Consider the following 25,420-nt stretch of genomic DNA (forward strand, 5'->3'; position numbering starts at 1 on the left):
ACAAAAGCAGCAGGCCTTGGGTTCTCAGCCTTTTTTTTGTTTTATTAATTAGAAAGTTATATTTTAATTTGGTGGTTAGAATTTTTAGTAATGTGCCTGTATTACATGTAGAAAGTATTCATCAACCAAGAGGAGTTTTAAAATGTCAAAACCAGGAAAAGCTACTTTAAACCATGGCTTGGTTCCTGTTGATCTTAAAAGTGCAAAAGAGCCTCTGCCACATCAAACTGTGATGAAGATATTTAGCATTAGCATCATTGCCCAAGGCCTCCCCTTTTGTCGAAGACGGGTAAGTCTTGCATTTGAAAAATAGGAATATTTTTTTAAATGAAGTATTTCTGTTTCCTTTAGTAAAGAAATACTTTGGATTTCAGTTGATATTTATAAACAAAATTATCAGTGCATTATGTAGCCAGATAAAACTTATATAAGTCGTAGTTCTGATAGTATGATAAGAAGCCTAGAGGGCAAGGTTACCCAATCCGCCTTTTTTCCCCCTCTCATTTATTTTTCATGATATTAGAATCCTTTAAATTTATTTAAAATTGGTAAATGTAAAAACCGTGTTTTAAAATATGTTGGCAAATACTTCAACCCCAAATTTGTAGTTTTTTTTTTTTTCTGTGGGAAAGGCAGGAAGCTGGTGGTATTCTTCTTATGTACATGGGAATTACAACATTTAGCTCTTTTAAAGAATATTCCAAGTTCCCTAGATTTATCTGGCCCTTAGAACTGTATTATTTTAAATTACTATTTCTGTAATTCAAACTTAATGTAATAGGGACTTTACTTTTTCCTGTTATATAAAATAAAAATAGCATGCTATTGTGTGGCAGTTACGATAGAGTTTATATATAGACAATCCTGAACTAACAAACATTTTGTAGGACTTGAGCTAACGTATAATCAAGTTATGATCTGTTGGATGTTTTTCAGGATGACATTCTCCTCTCCCTCACCAAATTCTGACCCTGTTAATATTAGCAGTTTTATTGTATTTTTTTAGTTAACTTGGTATTGCTAGTTTGAGTCATTAAGTAGAGTGATATGTTTTTAGATCTAAAATATGTTTATGATCTTGAACACATTAAACCAAAAATCTCCACAAAAACCTGAGATTAAATGGGTATTTGCATGTAACAGTGCTATTAATGTTTTAGTTCCCTTAAAAAAAAAAAAACTAAACGGGAAATATTCTACTAACCAAGTAGATCAACACACAACATCTGAAAAGTATTTTTTCTCCTTAGTGAAAAGAATCTTTTATTTGCTGGGACTTAACCTTTGTAGAAATATGTTTTCTAGTTCCTTTTGAGTAGTTTCCACTTCTACTCCAAACAAGTGGTAGCCATGTTGAAAAACATTTGAGTGAGGTTTAAATAATACAGTTTCAGCATTGAACATGGAATACAAATATCTCCGTCAGACTTATTTTCTTCTTTACTGTGTTGTCAGAAAGTGTTTATTTTGGTCCTCTTTCACTTTGTCACTTTTATAATTTCTGAATGAAGTCACTGTTCTGATTTAAGCATTTACACAGAAACCTCTAATGGCTTTAAAGTCATTAATAAACTAATTTATTATTTTAACACCTCTATAAAAGAAAATACCAACACAAGTAAATTTTTAAACTGAGGAAAAGAAGTGTGGGTTTTTTAAATCAAAGGATTTAAGATATTAACAATCAGGATAATCTTGTTCTTTGTTGTTGAGTATTTCTAATAAATTCTTAGGTACAATATATGGTAGTTGACTTCATTATGTCACAATGTATGTTTTCTACCTTTATTTTCTAACATGTACATGAAATTTAAAGGCTCAGGAGCAGATCCTATAAGAAAAATTAATAGAGAACTTCAAGGCTTTCCCTGAGGGCTTCCTAGGGTCACTATGCAGCTTGACTTTTGTAGGTTACTATGTTATGTTAATTTATAGCCTTGCATTTGTAATAACAGAAGAGAACTAAATTTGAAAAATAAAATTCATACAAGAAAGTTTTTTGGGAAGATAGCTAAAAAACACATTCAGTTTTAGACTGCTTGCCTGCCAATCACTTACTATTGCATAACTCATTGACTCTGAGTACTAGAAATATTAGAAGGATCGTGTAATTATATTCCCCCCCTTTCATGACTGGTTAATTTAGATAGTTTTTAATTGGTTTGCATGTTCTTTGTTATTTAATTTATTAACTTTCCTTTGGTAAATTGATAAACATTTTTAAAATATTATTTTTCTTTATCAAAGATTTAAGGAAGACCTTTGGTATGATATGTAATTAATCATATTTTGTGTGTAACATCTAGTATATCTCTTACACTGGGTATATTTTGCTTTCAGAGAGATTGTTCTACACTGACAAAGTACACAAAGCAGATCGAGTTCTGTATTTTATAGGCCGTTTTTTTTTTTTTCCAAGTAGTGAGCTAATGTGCACTAGAGTGACCTCTTATAAGACTGTAGCAGTCTTGACCTATTGAAATTTGAAAAACATGATATTGTCCCTCCATCCCTCATAGATGTTGCTCCACTTAATGTTTGTACAATAAAATAACTTCAAAAAAAAGTTGTGAAAAATCCTTTAGTTGCTATAACTACAACTTCAATTCTATTTCTTGAAATGTTTTCAGAAAATTTATTTACCTACTATTAAGTGTAATATTGGTACTGGTAGTCGAATTTATTATTATATAAATTATTCTGGTCTCTCATCAGAGGTACTTTGGACTTAATTATAACAACGGTAAAGAAATAGCAATCTAGCTTTTAACCAGTTACTGTAAATCAAAATATTTTTAGTATTAAGGTCCTCATTATTTATTTACATTGTTAAAAATGTAGAATCATGGGGTACCTAGGTGACTCAGTCGGTTAAGCGTCCAACTCTTGATTTCAGCTCAGATCATGATCTCGGGGTTGTGGGATCGAGCCCCTGTGGGGCTCCACACTCTGGGATTTTCTCTCCCCCTCTGCTCCTCCCCCTGGTTGCTCACACTCACTATTCACTCACTCACTCACTCACTCACTCAATAAATAAATAAATAAAATCTTAAAAAATGTAGAGTCCTGGGTTCCTCTCTTTTGGATACTCTTATGTTAGAGATCTGGATTAAGGTTCAGGGATCCATCTATATTTTTAAAAGTCCTATAGGTAGTTGAATTAGGAAAATTTGAGAGTACTAGTTGAGTATGTAACTTTTTATTCTAAAAGAACTGGTTGTCCTTTAGAGGAAGAGAAATCTTACAGGAAAAACTTATTTAATCTATAAAATCACTGGAAATTTTCAATTTTTTTTGAAATTGGAATGCCAGTTATGGTAATACTGTATTTCTTAAATCATAAGGTACATTCTTTTTTCACATTTTAAACATATTTAAGAAATACTTAAAATGTGAAAAAATGTGCCTTAGATACATTTTGATGAAATTTTATAGCTTATCTGGCAGCATTTTTTTCTTTTTAGTGATAAGAGAAATAATATCTTACAACTAATATTAGTAAGAAAATGTACTTCAGTGCTTAAATCTCATTTCTTACCTCATTTTGTTTGGGAGATTTTTAAGCATTTATAATATTCTTGTAAAGTTACTCGTCATTGTTATTATTTTGGTAGAAATTTCCAAGTGACATGCAAATGACAATGGTTTATATAAGGCTTTTAAAATATTTGACTGTGCTGGCTTATAGACAAAATATTGTTTTGAGAGTGCCGTATACATTCCTGGGCTTGAACCATGTGCTGATTGTGTCGCATAAGCATTTGGCAACACAGCTAAGAGTGGTGGAGAACTGCTTATGGGATAGAGGGGGTGGTGAGGTGGGGTCAGTATGGGACAAGGACTTGTTCTCCTGAGAAACAAGAGCTCAAGCAATAAGGAAATATATGACTGGGATTTCTGATAGTTGAAAACAGTTTTGTAGGAATTCGTTCCATATCAAGTTCTATTCAAAATACCACATTTAAAATAGTTTTTCTTTAAGGTGAAAGTAGAAATAAAATTAAAATAGAATATTTGTGTCATTTGAGGAAATATTAATAGCACTCCTGTGTATTGTTATCATTGCGGGTTACCTTAAGTCAAATTCTTTCTGCAAAGGGCCAGTAAATACTTTAGGCTTTGTGGACCCTATAGTCGCTGTTAGAACTATTCATCTCTGCCACTGGAGCACCAAAGCAGCTTAGACAATACTTAAATGGATGGGTGAATGGACATGACTGTGTTTTAATAAATCTTTACTTACAAAAGAGTGAAATCTAGGTTTGTATGATTATAATGATACTATAGTAAATCTTGTGCATTTTTCTCTTTGCTTATATATAAGTTTCAGCTCCTGGTAAATTTTTAGAATGAGATTGTTAGTTAAAGCCATAAGTCTTACATTTCCTTTAAAACCATCATCCTCTCTTCTTAATTCTTTTGTAGTTATGTAGAAAAGAGTCTTTGTGTGGCTAACTGCTAGAATTTTAGCATACTGCTTATTCTCTTCTTAATATACAGTATTAGTATAATAAAGCTATTAATAATTGCTATCTTTTTAAAAGAACCCACTGTGTATTCTAGGCACTGTTTTAGCTGTTTCGTATATTTTAACCCACATAATGATTGAATGACTTAAGTGTTTTTAAGTACTTTAAATTAGGTATTCTCTCCATTCAGTAGACTAGAAGACGGAGGCTCAAACCAGCGACTCTTCCTGTTTTCTTGGTAAATAGTAAAGCTGACATTTAGCTGCAGAGTTCACCAATGCTGCAGCTAACAGCAGTAGCCATTCTCTTTATACAGTTTGTTTTCATGTGAACTAACACTTTTCAACGACTATTAATATTTTGGAGGGAAGCCTGGGAGCCTATCACTGTTGACATTGTTGCTGTGAGAAAATAGATTCAAAGATTAAAACAAGTAACTTTCAAATAGCTTTTGATAGCATAGAGCATTTATAAATACAGGGTTTTTGCTGTAATCTCTTTGGAGATGTTTCACTTCTAAAGTTACCCTACAGAATATGCAATAATTACAGTAATAAAAAACTGGAAATATTTGAACAGTATGCATGTTTGTCTGTTGTCTTTGTAAGCTGAGGGATGATACCTGTTAAAGAAAAAATTATTCATGACACTCGTTAAAACGGCAAGATAGACTTTATTTAGGGGTACTGTGGTGATACAGGGGTAGGGACTACTACAAAGGGGCTTTGTAGTGGGGGGGGAGATTGGGCTCAACTCCAAATACAGTAAAGAAAAGTGAGAATTTATAGCCAAGGAACAGTTGGGAGGGGGTCAGTGGGTAGAAAATTACTAAGAGGAAACATCGGTAGGGGGGATTCGGGCTAAACGAGTTTAACCAAGGTAGTCAGACATCACGTGGAGGATGGTAGAGGATGAGGAACCCAGCAGTTATGGAAGGTGGTCAGATACCAAGATCGGAGGATTGTGCTTAAATGGAGTAGGATTCTTGCTCTTGACAACATGCCCAAGGACAGGGCCTAGTTGAAAAAGAGCTCAGCGGAGCCCATCTAGAGTTTGGTCAAGAAGAGAATCTTTGTTATACCTTAGGGTCTGTGTTTGGCAGGCAACAACTGAGAGCAGCTTGTCTGGACAGATTAACCATCCTCAAACTGCAGTGCAGTATCATTCTCATCAGTTTGCTCAGCCAGCACTTTTGACAATGAGGACAAAAATTTAAAACAGCATTGTACCTCTCTTAGCTTCAGTGCTGTTTTGAGTTTCAGTTTTTTCTTCATTGTTATCAATGATACTAGACAAACCTATATTCTAAATTTTAACCACATTCAGGCATAATCTAAGTAGCTGTTTTTGTATGTATATTAGTTAATTTAAGCAGTATATAATTTTAATCTGTTATGCTCCTTTCATAGACTATTGACCAGTCTATTAGGCCCTTTTCAGCAAAGGTCTGCCATTTTTGTCAAATAGTTGTATTACCTTTGTTTTAAAAAAAACAACATGTCTAATTATTTGCCCCACAGTAAGTTTCATTTGTGGAAAGATTTTGTATGTACCCCCAAAGTAGGCCATCATAAACTCTTTTGCTAAAGCCAGCTTGTGAATTACTACCCTTCTGAATTTAATAATTTCCCAAATTCTCCAAATTGAATGGTGATATAAGGAATTTTAATTTTCTTTCAATAATTAATATCTTTTACTTCACTTTACAGAAATAAGACATATTCAATATGTAAAATTTAGAAAAATAATTTCCTTTGCAGTTTCCTAAAGTATCAGTAATTCCACTGCTCAAAAATAACCACAATAACAACTTTAAGTAAATAACTTTTTAGCAATATTGGTACTTTGATTCATTGTTAATATATTGTTAGTGGTTTCCCATAATTGTAGTTATTTAAAAATATATAATCTGCTAAATGAATGTTCCATAGTTTTCCTCCTATTGTTCATTTAGACAGTGACCTGCTTTGAACTTTTTTATATACGAATCTTAATCTCTATACACAGATTCCTAGAAGTAGAATTATTGGGTCAAGGAGTATGAACTTCTTTAGATTCTTGAAAAATACTGTTAAATTGTTTTCCAGAAAGTTTATAACAATTAAAAACCAGCATGAGGGATTTCTATTGTTGTTTAAAGAGAAAGAAATCATATTCTAAGAAAATTTATTCCTATGTGGTAAAGTTTTGTGGATTTTACTTAGTTAATACTATGTCATTGTATTTCTAATTACATTATTTCTAGGTTTTTTATCATAGGGAATTTTTTTCCTTTTGAAAAAATGAGATAGGTTTATACTTATAGCTTCAGGAGAAAAATATGTAAATAGATCAAGAAATTATTTGTTGCTCATGTGATTCTATTTTTTATTCTTTCTGGAAAATATTTGTCATAGACCTGTCACCTATATTATCTTCAACTATAATTTTCTTCTCCTCCCATAGTTTTAAAACTATAATCTGTGTTTTTAAACAGATGATCCACATGTATAGTTTTATGATTTATTACATTATTTTTATTGCAAGTTTTAGGGTTATTTTAGTTTTTGTATCACCTTAGTTTATTCTTTTATATTTCTGAATTTTAGTGTGATATTTGCACAGTATAAATGACAGCCCCTTCCAAAGTATATTGCTATTAATAATATCTACGACAAGAGTACTTCTCATACTAACAAGAGCAGCTGCCAGAAATACTTGCCTATTTCTTAGAGCACTACTACTTAGTTTTACATTTCTGACATAGCTTTGCCCTTAGCCCCAATCCAGGTTTACCTTTTTTTTTTTCCTTAATCTAGTCCAGCCATGATTAATTCTTTTTTTTTTATAAAGATTTTTATTATTTATTGAGAGAATGGTAGAGAGAGAGCATGAGAGGGAAGAAGGTCAGAGGGAGAGGCAGATTCCCTGCTGAGCAGGGAGCCCGATGTGGGGCTCGATCCCGGGACTCCAGGATCATGACCTGAGCCGAAGGCAGTCGCTTAACCAACTGAGACACCCAGGCACCCCTGGCCATGATTAATTCTTATTGAAAATAGTTGTAGCAAGTCTGCTCTTTTAAAATGTCTTGATGACTGGGCGCCTGGGTGGCTCAGTTGGTTAAGCAACTGCCTTTGGCTCAGGTCATGATCCTGGAGTCCCAGGATCGAGTCCCACATCGGGCTCCCTGCTCAGCGAGGAGCCTGCTTCTCCCTCTAACCCTACCCCCTCTCATGTACTCTCTCTCTCTCTCTCTCATTCTCTCTCTCTCTCTCTCAAATAAATAAATCTTTAAAAAAATAAAAAATAAATAAATAAATAAAATGTCTTGATGCCTGAAAGGCATGTCATGAAACTCAATATCTGTTTCATGGAACTCTTAGCCAATTAGAAATAGATGGATGTTTCCCCAACATACAGAAATTTGAAGGCTTTAAAATGCCAGCATCCTCCGTCTCTCCCCCAGACTGGTCTGTTCCAAGTGTCCACCAGTTACATTTGTGCCTCTTTCTTTCTGGATCCTTTCCATGACCTCACAGTCTAGCTTCCTTCTCTGGTTGTCCTGGCACTGATTGCATTCACCGTTGTCCTCATCCATTAGTGGAATATTGTAATTGTTGCCATTACCTTTGGCCCTTAGGCAAATATGTACTGCCCGGTGATGTTATTCCATATAGTTACCTTGTCTCCTCAATTAGGCTGTAAACTCTTAGAGTTCAGAAATTATCTTTATTGTTTTTATGCTCCTAGTGATATGCAGGAGAAAGTTAGTATAAATATTCTTATGACTAATTCATTGAAGTATGTGTTAAACTTGGAAGATTCTGAAGGAGTTTTTGTACTGTTAAGAATATGGCATGTTTTTTGTTTACTAAATGTTTTTAAATGACTGTGCAGCTGTGATTTTGAATATTTCATTTTCTAAATTTAAATAAACTCAGATACAGTTTGACACTTAATTTTAAAAGTAATTACTACCTACCAATTTTGAAAACGAAGGAGAAACAAACATAGGGTAAAGTCATTTTGATGATACTTTTGAGATTCTCCAGTAGCCAAAAAATGTCAGAAAAACTGAAATAAAGGAAGAAAAATTACAATACTTTGGGGAGAAGAAAGAACAGGGTGGTGATATGAGCAAGTTTGGAGGGAGATTTGAATAGGGTACCTAATTTTTTTTTTTTTTGAGTAAACTAAAATGTGACTTCCTTCAGTTATTTTCCTTACACACGTATTCCATTGGAACTGGGGAACAATGGGCATTTTCAACTGATCTGATATGGTTTATTGTCACTACTTATTTTATCAGTAAAAGGATTAGTTACCACATATCAGACCATTCTATTTTAAATCCTATCAGTCCTTTTCTTCTTAAGAATGTTTCGTGTGTCATGTATAAACTTGAGTAAACAGAGTATAAATTATAAATTTTCTTGCGGTCTTATTCTCTGTACTGTGCAGGGTACTGGCTATAAATAAAAAGGTGATGATTCTTTATCCCCTGTACCTGTGGATATACAAAAGTGAAAAATCACGATCCTTTATGCATCGTAGATAGTCTAGTGGTAAAAACCATAAACAAACCTTTATAGTACGAAGGTATAATTTTGCTTAAATGTGCTCATGCACAAAGTACTGTGGGAGCATGAGAGGGTCACCCAAGTCTCAAAGCAAATGACTCAGGAAAGGCTTCACAGTAACTTTGAATTAAAACATGAAGGATATTTGCTAAGCAGATGATCAGAGAAGTGATGGACAGAAGGAACTTGTATTATTGCTTGCGCTCACATCTTGGCTTTTCACGTTATTTATACTGCTGCAAATTATTTGCTTATGTCTTGACATGACATTTATCAGTAATAATATCAGCCAAAAAATATGTATTGAGCACTTAGAACAGAGTTGGAAAATTTTCTAGAACCTATGGCTGTTAACAGTGAACTAGATAGAGGCCATGCCCTCATGGAGCTTAGGTTATACTTTATGGAAACAGAAAGGTAGTTACTAATGTTGGTGTTTTGAAGACAACAAAATAGGGTAATAGTATAGAGTCTAACTTGGGATGCAGAGGAAGCACGATACTTTCCACATATGAATTCATATAATCCTTAAGATAACCTTGTGAAGTAGGTGTTGTATTATATTATCCCTATTTTACAGATGCGGAATCTGAGGCATAGCAAGGTTAAATAACTTGCCCTAGAGCTAGTGATGGAGCTGAGACTCTGCCTCGGGTGTCTAGAGCTAGCATCACAAACACTGTGGTAAACTGACCTTGGTAAGGTTTGTTGAGTGAACAGATCCTTAATTTCCAGATGTTGTAAGGGTTAACTTTTGCTGTGTAATCCTGGGTTTTTAAATACTTTTAAATTCTTACTTTGTTCTCACAATTCGTGATGGCCTCAAGTATCTAATTACTGATAACATGGCTTTCTAGATGTTTTTGTGTTTTTGTCATCAAGTGATGTGTTAGTATTAGGTTGTGCCTCAGTTGTCAGATATGAATGTAAAACGAATTATGATGATGTGTAAGTCTACAACTACATTGTAGAAACAACTGCCATGAATTGTTATCCCTGTTGTTGATAGATAACAATCTGTTCAAATTGTTTAGTAACTTTAACATCACAGGGCAAGGCTATTAAGATGTAGTAGGGAGACAGATGAAAAATAGGCTAAAAAATAAACTTGCTGTTAAGTTCTGGCAAGGTAAACAAGTATGAAATAAACCCACTGTCCCTTGTCTACAGACAGATGTCCAGCGAGCCCTGAGAGCTAAGAATGTTTTTAAAGTTAGCCAAACCTAACTCTAAGTAACTTAAAATAGTCAGTTTTATTATTTATCTGAATAGTCATGAACTTTGCTGCAAAAATATTAATGTGTAATATACTGGAAGTATTCAGTAATATGTATGTACCATATTACTTTTCTAAATTCCAAAAAGTTCTGAAGTCAGCAATGCAGCTTTGTCTAAAATTGTGGAACTTACTCCACAGACCTCTGAGTTTACAGCCACCCACATATAAAAATCACCGACATACAAAAAATGGAATACACTTTGAAATGTCAAAGTAGTCAAAGCCTTAAGTCTCTGAGTACGTGCATATTTAAATGCTTTAAAACATACATTATATAAATGAATACCTAAATTTTACTAACCTAGTTATAGGCAGCTCCATATAATATGGTAGTTCAGAGCTTATATATTATTTTTCTTCAGTGAGTAAATGTAACTCGTGTTAGCAGACATATATGTTAAATGAGGAATGAGAACCTCTACCACTTTTTTACTTCACGGAAAATTAATACCACTAAATTAATTTTTATTCTGCTAATATGTATCAGGCATACTCCCTGTATGTGTTGCTAGTATAACGAAGATGAGTAAGGCAGAGACCTTCCTTCCCTTAGGGAGGCTATAGATGTTTCTCTGTCTCTGAGAGACTTATCTCATTGTTCCCATTTTATAGTCATATCAAAATCAGAGGAATATGGGTTAATTAATTTATTCAACAAATAAACATCCATTAATTGCCAGGCACAGTTCTGGGCACTTCAGATACATTAGTGAACAAAGCAGAAAAGGTCCAACCTTTTATGTAATTTAACATTTTAGTGACCCTGAGAATTCTGCCTAGGAGTGGACAGCATGTTTGGTCTGTTCCAATATACAGTGTGTCACCAGACTCCTTTATTCAGTGGTACATTTTTCTAAATCAACTGGTGGTAATCTGTCTTTTAGTTTCTCTATATGTATATATGGGTACCTACATACATGTGCATGCATATATAGATACACTCTTTCTCTGACTTGGTAGGATTATGTTGGTGACTTTATTGATATGTATAATCTACTGGTTTTCAAATGCTGTTAGTATCTAGTATGGAATAGTATTTTGAGGTTCTGAAAGATTAAATATGATTCTTTTTTATTTCATTTTTTTCATATTCTTGGAAACTTTAATATCCTACCGGGCTTACCTAGTGATTTCTTTCTGGATTGTTCCTGGGTCAGATTAGAGTTCTTGACCCTATCTCTGACTTGTGGAAAGTTGCATAAATTAATGTATGTTCCACATATAAATCAGCGAAATAATAGTAGATAGAATTTATAGTAGATACATTTATGGTAGGTATAAATAATGATAGATATCACTTAAAGATTTTATTTATTTGACAAAGAGAGAACACAAGCAGGGGGAGTGGCAGGCAGAGGGAGAAGCAGGCTTCCCGCTGAGCAGGGATCCCAGTGTGGGGCTCGATCCCAGGACCCTGGGATCATGACCTGAGCTGAAGGCAGACGTTTAACGACTAAGCCACCCAGGTGCCCCTAAGATTTTTTTAATATGATAGAAATTTCACCATAGAAGTAACAGCAGAAAGGACTACCATTTGTGGTAAAGTCAACAACATTCTAAATGTTAGGAGTTACAATTCAGTATTTCCAAGTATCTACTGATGCAGCACATCTCTTTATTTGCATATATAGTGTTTTATTCCTAAATTGTGAGAAAATAAAAAAGTAAATCTGAGATTAATAAGGTTTTCTCTTGTGACTTTGGTCTCTGTATAAATGTTTATATATTTATAAACTTTATTGACATTTAGGTGTCGAGGAAAAGCGAGTAGGAGCAAATATTTCTCAAACATTAATGCATTAATACTGACTCTAAAATCACATGGCTAGCTATTTGTTTATTGTTATTTTATGATATTTTCATGTAATAATAGGGAAATCTGTTTTGAGGGAAAAAATATAATGTTGGATGAAATTCTCTTACATTTTTTATCCTTGCTAGTATTGAAAATGAAAATTGAAACTTGTGGGGTATTCCTATATTTAATTACATTTTTATGTGTGAGTGATTTCATATGGTTCACTTGGGAACAATTTAAGCTTAAACAGCTTTTCAATAATCCACAGAAATCTCTGCATTATCACTTTGGATTTTAAAATGCCATTGTTGCTACTAGTTTGAACATGTAGGGGCAGTATAGTACTGTTTTTGTAAATCTTGTCTGAATTTGTGGGAGTTTTGAATCAGTAAGTGGTGTTAAAAGTTCATTCTTCTTTGCAAAAATGTAGCTGTATGTCTTACAGTTTAAAGGATGAATGGGACTGTTTCTTTAAGTTGGAACTATTCTTTCAATTCAGGTTTTTATATATATTATACAAAAGCTTTTATATTATGGAAGCTCATGGCCTTGATTTATATTTGAAATCAAGGAATATGTTAAGCTAGTTAACAAGAAAAAATGTACTTTTATTGTTAGACAGTAAAAATGAGGACAGGTAAGTAGATTTGCAAAAAATAGGCAAAATACTAAAATCAGTGCAATTTTGCTCCTTTTTAAAAAAAAAAATACGGAATGCTTCACAAATTTGCGTGTCATCCTTGTGCAGGAGCCATGCTGATTTTCTCGGTATTGTGCCAATTTTAGTATATGTGCTGCCGAAGCGAGCACTAAAATTAGTGCAATTTTGCTCTTATTTATTCTGTACCAACCTTTTCAAAAATGGATGTTTAACTATGAGAATTTTTTTAATAAAGTCTTAATTTTTCAATCTGACAAGTGAACAAAACTTAGATTACTAAACAATCTTAAGATTCTTCAAGTGTTTTTTTTTCCATTTAAATTGATTTATACTTAAAAACAACTGAGTAGTTTTCTTTTCCATTTATTCATTCAATAACTTTTATGAGTCCAGGACTGCTTTAGGCATTTGGAGTACAACAGTGAATGAAACAATCTTAACTCCTCACCCTTATGGAGTTTATAGCAGAATAGCAGAGTGCTTAACAGTATAGATGATAGAGTCACTTAGACTTGGGATTACATTCTTAGCTTCACCACTAACTAAGCCTTATCTGTAAAATGGAGATAGAAGTACCGGGCGCCTGGGTGGCTCAGTTGGTTAAGCAACTGCCTTCGGCTCAGGTCATGATCCTGGAGTCCCAGGATCAAGTCCCGCATCAGACTCCCTGCTCAGGGGGGAGTCTGCTTCTCCCTCTGACCCTCCCCCCTCATGTACTCTCTCTTTCTCATTCTCTCTCTCAAATAAATAAATAAAATCTTAAAAAAAAAAAGTACCTACTTCCTAGGATTATTGTAAGAATAAAATGAAATAACCTATAGGAAAAAAAAGTATGGTTCTGTAATAACTTAAAATCTGCTATGAAGTTCACAAGACTTTTTTTAGATATGTTGGTAAAAATTATAAATAATTCTCCTGACATGACAATACTTATTACTTTTACTTATGGTTAGTGTTTTGAATATTTTTTCATTTTCAGTTTCTTTAAATTGTGAAAGAAAATGCATAGCACCAATTTTGAATAGTCATTTTTCTTAAATAGTTTCCTGAGTGACTGTTAATCTCTAAATGGATAGCTACTGCACATAAAAAGTTAATGTGATTTGGTTCTACTTACATTATGTAGATTCATTCAGTGTGACTAGCATGTGTAAAAATTAACCCCATTATGTCTTACTAAATTAAGGTAACATGTGCTATCTTAGTATTTTGTTTGGAGTCTCTCAGATGTTTAGAATAAATTTGTTGGCTTCAAATACCATTAAATTAAAACAATTTAAATTGCTATGTAAGAATTAAAAACAGAATTTATTGATTCACGCTAAAATGTCTAGCGAATAGTTTCCACTATGATTTTAAGCTCTGACTCCATTTCTTTCCCTAGAGGCCCCAAAATAAGTTAATTAGGAAATGGAACATACTTGTTAACATCTTTGAAAACTAGCTTGTCAAAATGGCCCCTGGAATATCATTACCGTATAAGAATTGAGACTTAAAACATTTAAAGAATTGGTTCACAAGTCTTAACAAAAGTGCTTAGAAATTTAGATCTTTCTTTGGTACCCTGTGCTGCTTTTAGTTCTCTTTATTTTTTAATTACATGGAAACCCCATATTTAACACACACACACACACACACGTGTACACGTGCATGCCCACACGCATACACACACACTCCCCGGCCCCCCATACACACAAATGAAATTCGCACCCACCCCACCTCTGTATAGTAGCTTATCTGCAGTGTTCATGCTGCAACTGCTGCATTGAGGGGAAGTGGTGTTCTGCTGTTTTCATATTAGCTTTGTTATCATGCAGTATTTTCAGCTGCTCATACTCATTACCATACAGCTGGTATGTAGAGAAGAGAAGGAAGCAAGCAGAAGTTGTACTGTCTACAAGAATAAGAAGCTCTCTTGCAGATGGGGTGCTGGCAGATGGGGCATGTGTTTGAACAGGTTTTACTAATAACAGAGTGCATTAAAAATCATTCTGAGAAAGTCCTAAGGTCAGTGCCATGAATTCAAAGCTCGAGAGGTTGTTCAGCTTTTTGTAGACCTTTTGAGAATATTAATTAACTCTAATACAAAGAGTAATAAATGGCCAAGCACAACCTCTTCCAAAACATTTTTTATAGTTTTTCCTTTTTCATTTTAGGATATTTTCTCTTTAATGTAATTTAAAAAGCATTGATATTGTTTGCTAATGTCTGACATCATCTTACACTGTATTTTGCACTCTTCATTATATTTACTGAAAATTCCCAGACTGTGGTTATATACAAAAGTATATATACTTTGAGCAACATAATAACATTCTTCAGCTTTAATATATAAATGTTAAAATATTTCTTGGAAGATGAAAACCAAAGAGGATTTAGAAATGCCTCTTTTTATATTGTTGACTACATTGAAGTTTAAGATGAATTGTGTTCTATCTCCATTCAAAGTTAGAAGTGAATGGTATGCCCCAAAATGAATCTTTTGTTAAAATTATTACTTACATGCTTTTCATATTCACAAAACCAAATGAAGTAGTAATGAAATAACTATCAGTAACTTAAAAAAAAAAGGTGTTTCAGTGGGATCTTACTCCTTTTGACCTTTTTCATTAAGTGTAGTGTTTCTTGGTAGATCCTGTCTCAATGGGAGATCATGATAAAAAGCAGGGAAAGCAAAATAAAGGTAGCCAATTACATGTAAAATATGCAGTATTCAATTTAATTTTAATGGAAATGGCACTTAGCCTGTTATTTTGTTCATAGAGATTAAAATATATATTGCCAAAGGGATTTTCTTTTTTTAGCAAGTATTATAGTGCTTTTGGTAACTCTCAAAAACTTTCATGCTTCAGATTTCTTGTCAGTAAAGTGGAGATAGAAAAATGCTATCTGTTGGGTTAATACCAATGAATAAATAAAATACTTTGGGACTTGTGTGAGATTTAACAACACTGAGGGTTGTTAAAAGTGTGTATATCCCTTTTAATAGTAAAAGTTTATATTCTGTTGGCAGTTTTAAAGGTACAGGAAGTCCTAAGCCCGGTTGACTTTTAATAACAAAGATAATTGCATGTTTGTTGCATATCAAACTGTATTTTCTTCCAGTTTAGTTTATGCTTTACTTGGTAGTGGATAAATATCTAGAAAATTTTATTACTTTTCCCTGAAGGGGAAATATATGTATATAGATACATAAGATATTATAAATAATATTATCTATAACATAGTACTAAATAAGTAATAAATTTATAAAATGTGTTGTTCATCTGTATGACCTTTCCTTATACTGAAAATTGAGTTTTTCAAATTATGCTGAAAAGTAATAATTTCTAGTTATTCTGTCATTATTGATTAAAGTGTGTGTTACATTGTTCATTACCTCATGTAAATATTATTTATTGATACCCTGATAAGTGTAAGGACTATGTGAGGAGCTGAGGTAAAAGAATCAAAATAGAAGTGGTCACTGCTTTCATGGAGCTTAGGGTTTAACGGGGAAGATGGACAAATAATTGATGTGTCTACACTGTGACAAGGCACTGTGATTAACAGCTTTAGAAAGGAAATTCGAGATGGCCTGTACAGAGATGATTCGTATGTTTTTATCTCCAATCTAGACCTTTGTTCTGAGCTCCAGAGCTAGTTGGAGCATGATATCCTCCCCTGGATATCTCGGAGACACCTCAAGCCAAATATGACCAGACGTGGACTTTATGATCCTCCCTACCCCAGGAAAGAAAAACAAGCAAACACTGACTCTTGTCTAGTATCCTCTCTCATGTCCCATCCAGTTGCATAAGAAACCTAGGTGTCATCCCTGATAACTCCTCCTCCTTTATTCTTCACGACTAATCAGTCTGTCACCAGATCCTGTCAGTTTTATGTCCTATGTATCTCTTAAATGTTCACTTCTATCCATCTTTGTTGCACCTACCTCGTCTAAGCCACTATTATCTCTCGCCTGGCCTGGTGGAATAACTTCCTCACATAGTCTCTCCACATTCACTCTCACTTCCATTCTGGTTTTAATATTATATTTAGAATGATTTTTCAAGAGGCATATCTGATTATTTCCTTCCCCTGACCAACATCCAGCATAAGCTTTTCATTGCTCCTAGGGTAAACACCAAAATCCTTTATGAGGTTTTGCATAATCTAGCCCTTGTCTACTCCTCTAGCCTCATTTTGCACTTACCATAGAACCTCTACTGTTCTGTGCACTGCAGCCATGGGTGCCCTTCCCCCACCACAATGCACTTTAATCATTCCTTCAGAGCAGAGAAGTCTTCTCTGAACCCCCAGACTAGGTCAAAACCTTAACGTTATGCATTTTCCTAACATTCTGCAGCATTTACCACAGTTTTACTTTTGCTTTGTTTTGTTTCATTGTCTTTCTCTCCTACCACACTATAAAAGCTCCTACCACAGCCATGAAGCTGAGACCATCCTTAATTTATGTATAATAGGCACCCAAATAAATACTGTTGAATGAGTGTCTGCAGGAAATTAAAATAACCATTTAAATCTACATTTGTTGTAATTACGTATCCCAGGTAGAATACAAATAATTAGTTGAAACAACCTAGGATAGAATCACAGAGGTATGCATGTATCAACAATGATGTTTACACCTAGGAAGTGATAACCACACATGGATCAAATTGACATTTTTTAAAGATGGATTGACCCTTACAAAAAGATCTATGTGATGAAATTAAGAAACAGGACCAAAGGGATAACCACATATTGAAGCGTATATTGTATATAGTGCCCCCCACACTACTACTTGTTAATAAGTCAAGTATTTTTAGGCTGTCTATTAAACTAAAAAATTCAAAATCAGGTGGAAGTCATAATTCCCTATTAAGTGTTTTGGGGTTGTAATAGCCAATAAAGAGCATTTAAAATAGTTTCTTTAGTATTGGGATACATAACTTTTGCCAGTTTTCTATGGTGTTCAGATCATTTGGGTAAGGGAGAAAGAACTCGTAGCCCTTTCAAAAGGACTTTCCAATGAGATACTTTGGTGTATTCTGTTTTCAGCTTTTTTTCATTATTTCATGTTTTAAAGATAGAAAGTATTGGGCATGAGGGAGTGAGGGTAGATACAGTTCTTGGCAGGGGTGGGGGGCGGTTTAGAAAAGGAAGCAAAACCCATTTATTATTGTAAACATCTTTCATCAGATAGATTTTTTTTCATTCTGCCTACTGATGGCTGCCTACCGTCAATACAATGTCAAAGATAATGGGAGCAAGCCTTCACCAAGGAGACATTGGCAGTAGTGTATTAATTGTCAAGCTGCTCTTGGTAAATTCCCAGGGGTAAAGTGTATCAAAGTGCACAATTAGCTATCTAGTTTGTCTCTTCTTTCTCTGTGTCGCTGTGACTCTAACATAGATTTCATCTGCATATCACACATTTCCATACTGAAATCGCTGGGGAAACATCCTAGAGATTTCTTAACTACCAATACTTCTTGCTATGTAGGTAGAAAACCCTGTTTTCATTTTCTATAAACTGGAGACCAAGATTTGCCTGTGTTCAAATCCCAGGTACCCTACTTAATAGTTGTATGCCCTTGGGGAAGTTACTTAAACTCTCTGTGCCTGTTTCCTCATCTGTAAAATGGGACAATAATACTACCTACTTCATAGGGTCATTAGATAGCTTCAGTGAATTTATATAAGTACCTAGAAGAGTGCCTGTAAGTTCTCTTCTCTGTATACTTCATTTTCTTAAGAGAACTTTGTCTTTTTTTAAACAGTTGCTTATTCAAGCTTGAATAGTTTATGATACTTTTGATGGTGGGCAGTAAAGGAGCACTCGGATCAGATTAAGTGTAGCATTTATTTTCCCTTTTTTCTTTAGGTTTAAAATGCTGCCTTGTGTTTCTTGGAAATATCTCTTCCTCTTTCTAGCTCTATGCATTGTCATATAAATTGAGCAATTTCATTTATCAATTATATTGATTTGTCATTTTTTTACTGACTTGTCTGTCCTTACCCCCGAATTTGGGAGTTCTTCCAGGATAGAGATTACATCTTGCTCAGTTCTGCCTACTTTTTGCTTAGTGTCTGGCTTTCAAGAACCCTGGCTAAATATTTCTTGAATGTAGCAGATGTAAATCTATCAAAATAAAATGTATGAATCACTGTTTAGTTTTTTTCTCCCATCTTGTTTCATTGTTTAGAAAACAAGGAACCATTATATGAAGCAGGATTCATTTGGATGAGACTAATAATATTACAGTGGAATTTGGGGTTAGAGGCTCACAATTAAATTTTTCTCACAGTAATTTTCTTTTTCTACACTACCTATATGGAAAAACAAGTATAGTACATTTCACAAAGTTAAAGTCTTTGAGATAAATGAATTGGTGGGGAGTAAATTACATCTTGGTCTAACAAAATCTGTTTTTTGCAATTGTTTAATAAAAGCTAGTTGAATAAAAATATCTTTAAAATACCATTTAATTTTAATCTGCTGTTTACATTGTGATCATGATCATTAACTTGTCTTTATTTAACATCTCTTGAAAAATATGTTCTTAATATGCTGGGTTTTTTTTTAAAGATTTTTATTTATTTGACAGAGAGAGAGAGAGAGAGAGCACAAGTAGGCAGAGAGGCAGGGAGAGGGAGAAGCAGGCTCCCCGCTGAGCAGGGAGCCCGACGCAGGGCTCCATCCCAGGACCCTGGGAACCTGACCTGAGCGGAAGGCAGGGTCTCTTGATAGAATAACTTTAAAGGAAAGACTGAAAATGAAGAGGGGTTTGTGTGTATGTGTGTATGTATCTTTATCCCAAGGGCTAACAAAATATTACAACTTTAAAAATATTCCATACTTCGGACGCCTGGGTGGCTCAGTTGGTTAAGCTACTGCCTTCGGCTCAGGTCATGATCCTGGAGTCCTGGGATCGAGTCCCACATCGGGCTCCCTGCTCAGCAGTGAGTCTGCTTCTCCCTCTGACCCTCCCCTCTCTCATGCTCTCTCTATCTCATTCTCTCTCTCAAATAAATAAAATCTTTAAAAAACAAAAACAAAAAAAAATATTCCATAGTTCAATATCTTTTTGCTAGCTTTGACTTTATGTGATTTAGTAGATTTAAGCTATTCTTCATAGGATATTTTTTCATGTTGTAAAAGTTTGAACGTGTATTGACTCAATTAAAAAGAATTTAAGATTCAGCTTTTCAAGAGTGTTCTCAAATCACCATGTAACAGTTCTCAGTGGACCAGCTGTATGCACAGAGCAGTTCTTAAATTGTAATGCACATTTGTTTAGTAGTCATTGGGCCATCATTACATACCATGAGTTCACACAGCTGGAAAGAAACTCGTATCCATCCTGCAGAAAGAACTTTTTAGAATCATGTATCAAGTGTGGCAGACTTTCCAAGTTAATTTTTAAACATTTGGAGGCTTTGAGTATTTATAGATAAATACGTTCTTAAATATGAAAGAATTTTTTAATAAAGAAAATGAACTTATAAATAAAATATTTCTATTATAGTAGTTTTTCCAAGATGTCAAAGTGCTCCTGACCATTGATCTTACAGTTCACTGCGAATAAAAAAACTACTATAGATCGTGTACATTTTCAGATGAATAGTTATTTTGAAAATATTTCCATAATCCAAAAATATTTCCAAAATTATGTCAAACCCTACTCATGACCCATCTATTTCTAGCAATCTTTATTTTGTACTCTGCTTTTGTGTCCTGAATCTTTACAGTCTGTTGGAATTTCCTAAAAAGGTAGGGGATCATGTAGGCATTATGCTAGTCAGATAATTCTTGATTCTTTCAAAGCAAAGAATGCAGTTTGTTAAATTATATATACAGTAATTGCTTTAAAATGTAAACTGATGTTTCTAAAATGAATCTTTAGGATCCTCCTTTTTAAATGTAGTAGGGGCATGATTACTAGGTTTCTTCCCTCCTTACTTGACAGCTGTGTCAAACACAGATACTTAAAGAGTAGGCAAGCTACTCTAAAGTAAATAAAGAATTAATTAAAGATCACCATGATGCACACTTTCTAGAGCAAGAACCTGGAGTGATTTATGTTTCTTATTGGCCTAACACCAATATGGAATTATTAAGTGTTCTTGAATAAGTGGAATAAGTTCTAGTCCACAGACTTTGATTCATAACTAGAATTTTAAAAGATTGGTTAAAGTTATCCCTACTCATTTTAAATTCCTCTGGAAATTTTATAAGATGACTGAGATGAAAAGAAATGCTATATTTTAAAAAGTATAAGTTTGAATCTGGGCTTTATGTATCTGCTAGTCAAATTTTATAATTGGACATAATTATCAGAATTGGAAAGTGAACCAAAAGAAGATTACTGAGTTGAGAATAACATGTATTTTAGATTAAGCAGATCTTGGATGACTACATGCTAACGAGAGTGTACCTAAGTAGGGTTGTACGTGGGGCTGTACTAAGCTTTAGTTGAAGGCTTTTTCCAATTTTGAGATTCCATGATTATGTTCTGGAATTTTTTATGATCACAAAGAAGTAAAAAGTATACCTTGGATAAAATCCTTTTGTCTATGATAATGAAAGGTAACCATGTCTTTTATCCTTGTAGACATTTGCTAAAAGAAGGCTGGAAGATCCATCTACAGAGATCTGAGCCCAACATTTCTGTCTTTCTCAAAAAGAGTAAATTATCAAATGTAAAGAAAAAATCAGAACATAGAAAGTAGAAGGGCAAGGAAATAGAGATATGATACAGTAGATACTCCTCCATTCTTATAGAATTGAGTTACTAGATATAAAGATTTAGGATAGTGCTTGTTGACACGTGGTGCAGACTAAATATTACCTGCTATTCCAATTCTCTTTCCTAAGTTTAGGAATCTTTTGGGATAGGTGTTGAGTTTGAGAGTAAGTATGAGGGAAATGGAAGAGTTAATTGCTGCATGAAAGAGTTGAGTTCAAATACAGTTATATATTCTTTTCTCTGTATCTCTGATTTCAGCAAGTGAGAATTACTTTGTGAGCAATCTTTAATTTTATATACATTTTTGAAAATAAAAATAATATAGACAAAAATATATACAGAAGTTCAGTTGTGTTTACTCTCATTCTAGAAGTCCTCTAATGACTTCACATTGCACTTAGAATTAAATCCAAACTCTTGACCATGACCTACAAGATATTACATGATCTGGCCCTTGGTTACCTGTCTGACATCATCTTGTACCAGTCACATCATCCTAGCCAGACTGGCCTTATTCTTGCTGATCCTAGACTCTATCATTCTGACTTAAAATTGCTGTTTCCCGGGTGATGCCATTCAAAATTAGCCACGGTTCCCTACTACCTTTAGTATCTACTTCTACCTGTTTTATTTCTGTCTTAAAACTAAGCATTATATGAAGTTATCTTAACTCATGTATTGTTTACTTATTATGTGTCTTCCCCCTCTCCCAGAATATAAACTGTATGAGAGTAGAAAGCTCATCTGCATTGTTTGCCACCTTATACCTAGAGCCTAAAACAGTTGTTAGCACATAGTAGGTGCTCAAAAGGTTATGCAAGTAAATTTGTTTATTGACAGGTAAGAAAAAAGAGGGAAAAGCTCTTATTAAGCCACTTAGATGACCACTGTGAATATTTTTATGTATTTACATAGGCTTTTCTCTATGCATACACACACATACACATACACACTTAAATATTTGCGTATATATTCTACGAAGGACCATACTTTATATCATGTGTTTGATTCTTATGTACCTTCTACTTTAATCTAGCCCTTCCCCTAGTTCTGGACATGATGAGCAGTTTCTATGACTTTAAAATTTTCTACAATGAAGTATTTTCCTTAAAAGGAGGCTTTGAGTCTGGGGGCTGGAGGGGCAGGGAATGGGAAGAAAGGGCTGGATGTAGAACAAGACAAACTGTTTAATTTTCCAAGCAAGTCATGTGTTTTTTAATATCAGAGGTCCTTTTCCCACATATTGGTATAAGTCAATGAATCTTATACCCTACTGCCCCAAATTAAATTTTTTATTGTCTTTTCATCAAGTTTGGGAGAGATTATAAGGTTTGAATGAATATTTATTTAAGAAATCTCTTCTTCACCATTCCCCCCTTGAGTACAGACTGCTTGAATGTATGATCTGGTATAAATGCCTTATTGAAACAGAAGGACCCCTTATTAGTCAGTGTTTATAACTAAATAAAAAGTCAACAGTCTTTACACCCACACAATAAAGTTCTCCTTGTACAGAAAGACACATATTATCCCTAAAATGGGAGAATGAATCATGGCAGAAAGTACTTTTGAAGAAACCATTACTAGTATGTTAAAGAATATTTTAACTGTAATATTAAATGTTTGGATAAGGCGATGTATTGCTAAATAGGTTACACCCTAATGAACATTATAGGACCAGTGACTACTAGAAGACTTATAGATGATGTTAATTCTTTAAGCTAATGACAGTGGTAGTCCCACATAATCTTTGTCCCAAAGATGATGATTTCCTTTTTTCTCCTAAACATCTACCAAACTTCTGTCTTTTAAGCTTAGAAACAAGACCACTTTATATGAAATCTTCTCGGACTATTTGAATGATTTCTTCATTTTCTGACCTCCTACACTACCCAATTTGGCACTTGATAGATATTGTTCTCTATTAGTTTCTTGTCTTGCCAGCTGGATTTTAAGTATCTTGGTGGGAGAAAGATTATTATTGTAATGTTCTTATTTGTCCTCAGTAGCATTTTGTAGATATTGGGATATAGATGATTGTTTCTTAATTGATTTCTTTTAACCTAAATCTTTCAGTTTCTGTCACATTTTCCCCAATTGCTACCATGTCTTTGCCTCAGATTTCCCACATGTAGCAGAAGCATAGTCATATAGACCCAGATAATTATTCCATGAACTGAATAATCAAGATTTAGTTATAGTTTGCATATGTAATTGCTATTTGCAAAATATAACACTTTTTTTTCTTTCTTTAGCAATGTCTGATTTTTTAGCTTACCTTGAGCCATCACATATGTAATAGAAATAGAAATCAGTTGAAAGTAGTGAATTGGGACCAGAGTCTAAGGTTCGAATATAGCTGTATAACCCTGAGCAAGACACTTAATTCTCTACCTCCCTTTTCTCTCCTGTTAATAACAGTTATTATTTTATAGGATATCTGTTATACCCTGGGCATCTACTAGGTCCTCACAATGACTCTGTGGGTTAGGATGGTAAAGTAGATGGTAATTACCATTACAAGACCCAGAACTCATAAAGGTCAAATAACCCCTACCAAAGTTGCACTCTAATAATGGCAGAGCTGGTGTTTAAATTCAATTTTCTTCAATTCCAACGCTTATGTTCATTTCAGAAATGAAGGGGAATTAGATTAGATGACTTCCAAGTTCCCTTCTAGTTCTAAACGTATGGCTTCCTGCTATTAATGTTTTTGTTATTGATTCAGTATATATGACTTTTTTACTTCTTAGCCTTTAGACCTTTTTTCAAAACTTTTTGGTCATGACTAATGTACGAAATTAATTCCGGGATTTTAAACCTTAAAATGAAAGGTTATTTTAGTACTAAAATATAAGATTGATATACCACACCTATAGAAAATTTTTCTCAAATCAGATAAATATATTTGAACATCACAACCAGCAGCAATAAATATGGAACTGGATAAAGAAAGTAGAAGAGCAAATAGGGTTCTAGGTCTTATATTGATGGAAAATTGATTTCATTCTTTCTTCACGTTAAATTCTTCCCTGGGTTATATTTGCTGCTTCATTTTTCTTGAAGTCTACCTTATATTTATATTTTTCTTACTTTATTGAAGGGTGACTATAAAAAATTTATAACAAAATTTTGAGAGGAAACTTTTGCATATAAATTTGAGATGCTTACTGATAGTTTATTTTGGATCTGAAGCATGAGATGTAAAGATTAATTGATTTCTAAATAAATCAGGTTGAACTCTGGAGTGATTTACTTTGTCAAATTATTACAGGTATTGCTTGTCTGGATAGAGGTATTGTAAGGAATGTTTTGGTACATGTATTAAGTCTGATAGCTCTATAACAATATGAATTTCAGAAGAGCAAACAAGCAAAATTCCCATCTTCATTGTTTTCTTCTGTGGCTGGGATAAATAAAACTCAACTTGCATTATTGTGTCAAACTCTGTATGTTTGTATATTTATATATTGGTAGATATATACATATGCACATATGTTTATCTAATTGGCCCAATTAGAAGGGATGAAAAAAACTTTTACTGCTTGAATTAATGTTGCATTTTATTTGTGTCAAATCTTGATGGGCTTCATTTTTGTAAATACAGTTATAAATACCTTAAACTTCAAGAAAAAATATATGAAAGTATCACTCCTACAATTATAATTATCTTAAAAATTCTTTAAACCATTCTGAGCTATGTTGTGATTGCATTTTGATTTACTGAGGTTAGAATTGAGTATATAATTATTATAAGCACTATCCCCCTCCCCAAACAAGTTTATTTTAAAGTTACATATAGTGTTTGTGATTTTTTTCTAATGCAGTAATATTTCAATTACTTGGATGGTAATTTCAAACTAAATCTGGCTCACCTTGTCTTATTTTACATATTCTCAAAAAAATAATTTAGAACTAA

The 25,420-nt window shown here is 33.6% G+C and overlaps 1 protein-coding gene and 1 non-coding gene across 3 annotated transcripts in view; one reads left to right on the forward strand and one right to left on the reverse strand.

The window, feature by feature from the left end:
- FBXW7 (F-box and WD repeat domain containing 7) overlaps positions 1–25,420 on the forward strand; it is a 221,422-nt gene that overhangs the window by 158,549 nt on the left and 37,453 nt on the right. The window lies entirely within an intron of this gene.
- On the reverse strand, positions 12,809–12,915 carry LOC114202919 (U6 spliceosomal RNA). The gene has a single exon (XR_003607881.1). It is a non-coding gene; the product is annotated as a U6 spliceosomal RNA (small nuclear RNA).

Source organism: Eumetopias jubatus, unplaced genomic scaffold, assembly GCF_037043125.1.
Source record: "Eumetopias jubatus isolate StellerSeaLion01/CBP00866 unplaced genomic scaffold, mEumJub1_p1.0 scaffold_2, whole genome shotgun sequence".
Taxonomy (NCBI): Eukaryota; Metazoa; Chordata; class Mammalia; order Carnivora; family Otariidae; genus Eumetopias; species Eumetopias jubatus.